Source organism: Poromitra crassiceps (genome assembly GCF_964638095.1).
Source record: "Poromitra crassiceps genome assembly, chromosome: 28".
Taxonomy (NCBI): Eukaryota; Metazoa; Chordata; class Actinopteri; order Beryciformes; family Melamphaidae; genus Poromitra; species Poromitra crassiceps.
In genome coordinates, this window is record NC_139651.1 from 3,814,116 (window position 1) to 3,819,115 (window position 5,000).

The 5,000-nt window shown below is 40.1% G+C and overlaps 1 protein-coding gene across 1 annotated transcript in view; it reads right to left on the reverse strand.

Annotated features, from left to right (window-relative positions):
• Window positions 1–5,000, reverse strand: part of bnc1 (basonuclin zinc finger protein 1) — a 37,564-nt gene that overhangs the window by 32,072 nt on the left and 492 nt on the right. The gene's annotated exons all lie outside the window — the stretch shown is intronic.

Sequence of the window (5,000 nt, forward strand, 5' to 3'; positions counted from 1 at the left end):
GATGTTGACAGCTGTAAGAATGTAAACTTACATACTCACACATAACAAACACACCTACATCACTTTACATACTCACACATAACAAACACACCTACATCACTTTACATACTCACACATAACAAACACACCTACATCACTTTACATACTCACACATAACAAACACACCTACATCACTTTACATACTCACACATAACAAACACACCTACATCACTTTACATACTCACACACAACAAACACACCTACATCACTTTACATACTCACACATAAACACACCTACATCACTTTACATACTCACACAGAAACACACCTACATCACTTTACATACTCACACAGAAACACACCTACATCACTTTACATACTCACACATAACAAACACACCTACATCACTTTACAATGTATGCTATCTATGTAAAGTTTACATACTCACACATAACAAACACACCTACATCACTTTATACACATTACAAACACACCTACATCACTTTACATACTCACACATAAACACACCTACATCACTTTACATACTCACACATAAACACACCTACATCACTTTACATACTCACACATAAACACACCTACATCACTTTACATACTCACACATAAACACACCTACATCACTTTACATACTCACACAGAAACACACCTACATCACTTTACATACTCACACAGAAACACACCTACATCACTTTACATACTCACACATAACAAACACACCTACATCACTTTACAATGTATGCTATCTATGTAAAGTTTACATACTCACACATAACAAACACACCTACATCACTTTATACACATTACAAACACACCTACATCACTTTACATACTCACACATAAACACACCTACATCACTTTACATACTCACACATAAACACACCTACATCACTTTACATACTCACACATAAACACACCTACATCACTTTACATACTCACACATAAACACACCTACATCACTTTACATACTCACACATAAACACACCTACATCACTTTACATACTCACACATAAACACACCTACATCACTTTACATACTTGCGCATAACAAACACACCTACATCACTTTCAATGATAATAATGACCGCTCTCAATCAGAAAGTGGGGAGAAAACAAGTAAAAGAAAATGTCCGAAAGAAACGCGTAGAAAAACTGATAATGCAAGAAAGGCTAGAAAATAATACCCCTTTACACTGATAACGTGAATACTTTTGATATTAGAAAAAAGCGGGAGAATGGCTGATACAATAACTAATACCAAAATTATTTTACATTTATCTCTAGAACACATATCATTAATTAACATTTGTCATAGCTCAAACTACTGATATAATAATCTAATAATTATAGCAATCCATAGGGAGAATCAAAGCAGATTTTAACTGTAGTCCTTCCTTCAAACTGTATGTGAAACCTAGAATCATCATCATAAAAAACGAATGAATGAGATGAAAAACTCTCACATCTCAGAGACAGTAGAATGAAGACTCAATACTAATGTGGCAACAGCATTTTCCAATTTCCTTTTCAGCTGACAGGAATTAAAAGAACACATCGCTGAGTGTCTCACACACACACACACACACACACACACACACACACACACGTCGACGAGTCTGTTTTTAATTTCAATTTGAGAGAATAACAATTTCAAACTACAAGAATAACCTGCCAAGTGGAAGCACACTGGAGATCATCGCCTTCCATGATCAAACAGCGATCTGCTCCACCAGGACTTCGCTCACAGAGCGGCCGGCCGCGGGTTCGCCCCCCTCGCAGTTCAACCCCCAGCCTTTTTTACACATGATCCTCTGTAATGTAACAGAGAATAACCACAACCGTTTCCCCTCTAACAGTTTAGGACTGTACACACACACACACACACACACACACACACACACACACACACACACACACACACGGGGCAACAGAGAGAGAGAGTGTTTTGCAGCTACCAACACCACCGCACAGACAGCTCGGCTAATTGTTACATTATGGCTGCAACAAAACATTAGCCTGCTCTTAAATTACATTCCAATAGAGCCAGGCTGTGCTGCTCTCACACTACAGACCTCAGCAACAGACTGACAGACAACAGACAGGCAGATAGATAGACAGAAAGACAAGAGACAGACAAGAGACAGAAAGACAAGAGACAGACAACAGACAGACAACAGACAGACAACAGACAGACAGACAGACAACAGACAGACAAGAGACAGAAAGACAACAGATAGACAACAGACAGACAAACAGAGACAACAGACAGATGACAGACAACAGACACACAAACAACAGACAGACAACAGAGACAACAAACAGACAGATGACAGACAACAGACACACAAACAACAGAGAGACAACAGAGACAACAGACAGATGACAGACAGACAACAGTAGGGATGTATTAATGCTACACTCAACTCACAAGTTCACGATACGATTTTCAAAAAAAAAAAATTACAAATTGAGATTGCAGACAAACTATGACCACAAAATACAATATTTGTTCTTATCTTTTCTTGATCAAATTAAAAAGAATCCCTTTTTATTCCTCGTGTCGGGTAGAACTGCAAAACACAAACTTTGCAATGAAAGCACAGTGACTTTTCTTTGTAGAACAACTGAAAACCCCCCCGCTGCGATTCATTTTCCATCTCACCGATTTGAATCTTCACATACTTATATTGAGTTTTAACTGTCTCGCCATGTATTGTTACATCCCTAACAGACAGACAGACAGACAGACAGACAGACAGAGAGACAGACAGACAGACAGACAGACAGACAGACAGACAAACAGACAGACAGACACTGAAACAAACAGACAGACAGACAGACAGACAGACAGACAGACAGAGAGACAGACAGAGACAGACAGACAGAGAGACAGAGAGACAGACAGACAGACAGACAGACAGACAGACAGACAGACAGACAGACAGACACTGAAACAGACAGACAGACAGACAGACAGACAGACAGACAGAGACAGACAGATAGATAAACAGACAGACAGACAGACAGACAGAGACAGACAGACAGACAGACAGACAGACAGACAGAGACAGACAGACAGACAGACAGACAGACAGAGACAGACAGACAGAGACAGACAGATAGACAGACAGACAGACAGACAGAGAGAGAGATGGACAGACAGACAGACAGACAGACAGACAGACAGACAGAGAGAGAGATGGACAGACAGACAGACAGACAGACAGACAGACAGACAGACAGAGACAGACAGACAGACAGACAGACAGACAGACAGACAGACAGAGGAGTGATGACAGACCATGAATGGATGGAGAACAGGACCGGAGGCTGCTCTGCTCTCCTCTATTGGACTGGATTGGACTGTTTTTCCCTCAAAGGAGGCTTTATGTTTGGGGATAAAGGGAGGTGAGAACAGAACAGAACAGAACAGAACAGAACTGAATAGAACAGAACTGAACAGAACAGAACTGAACAGAACTGAACAGAACAGAACAGAACAGAACAGAACAGAACTGAACAGAACTGAACAGAACTGAACTGAACTGAACAGAACAGAACTGAACAGAACTGAACTGAACAGAACTGAACAGAACTGAACTGAACAGAACAGAACTGAACAGAACAGAACTGAACAGAACAGAACTGAACAGAACTGAACAGAACAGAACAGAACAGAACAGAACTGAACAGAACAGAACAGAACAGAACAGAACAGAACTGAATAGAACAGAACTGAACAGAACAGAACTGAACAGAACTGAACAGAACAGAACAGAACAGAACTGAACAGAACAGAACTGAACAGAACAGAACTGAACTGAACTGAACAGAACAGAACTGAACAGAACTGAACTGAACAGAACAGAACAGAACAGAACTGAACAGAACTGAACTGAACAGAACAGAACAGAACTGAACTGAACAGAACAGAACTGAACAGAACTGAACAGAACTGAACTGAACAGAACTGAACAGAACAGAACTGAACAGAACTGAACAGAACAGAACAGAACAGAACTGAACAGAACTGAACAGAACTGAACTGAACTGAACTGAACAGAACTGAACAGAACTGAACAGAACAGAACAGAACTGAATGGAGTCAAACAGATTAGAGTCAAACAGCAGTGAACTAGCCAAGCAGGCAGCCTGGCTGTGAGCGACTGTCTGTTGTGAAGTTACTCTTATTGTTTGCAGGGAGTTGTCTCTGGATTCTCGCGAGGCATGTAAGGACAAACACTGACTCGGCCAGCGAGCGCGGGTACAGCCAAAGGGGACTCTGATTTTGACGAGGGGCAAAAAGTCACATTTTCAACTCATAGATCATGTTAAAAGTGAGAGAAATGAGCAATACTTTTGGAGTATGTACTGTATGACAGCGCATCTTCTCGAGTTAAAGCACAGATCGCCGTCGGACGGCTTTACAAATCCTCCAGAAATATCAAAAGATAATATATCGGTTGGCAAAAAGTCTGCATCGAGTGTGGCAAGTTTGGACACACGCCTGTCAAATCTGACGACGTAGATCCTATATTATAAAGAGCGGATAAACGGCATGTTAGAACTTGACCAGAGCCACTTTACTTCATCCGTTCGCGGCAAAACTATAGTCTGAAATCATGTCCGGTGAGCGACGTAAAGTGGATTCACGGCGATTTTGCAAAATGTAAATTGTGAACGAGTGAATTTTGAATCTTGAAAATACATCAGAAGATCAAACATCTACCACATGAAGAAACCCACTCCAAAACTAAAGTGTGCATGAGTTCCACCACTTCCTATGTCTGACACTGATCTACAAAAACTACATTTCATATATATATATATATATATATATATATATATATATATATATATATATATATATATATATATATATATCAAAAGATAAAGCATCTATCACTTAAAAAGAAGCCACTTCCCCAATTCAGCGCACTCCAAACAAACAAAAGTCTGCTTTAGTGCGGCTACTTCCTCCGCACGTCTGTCACTCCAATCTATACG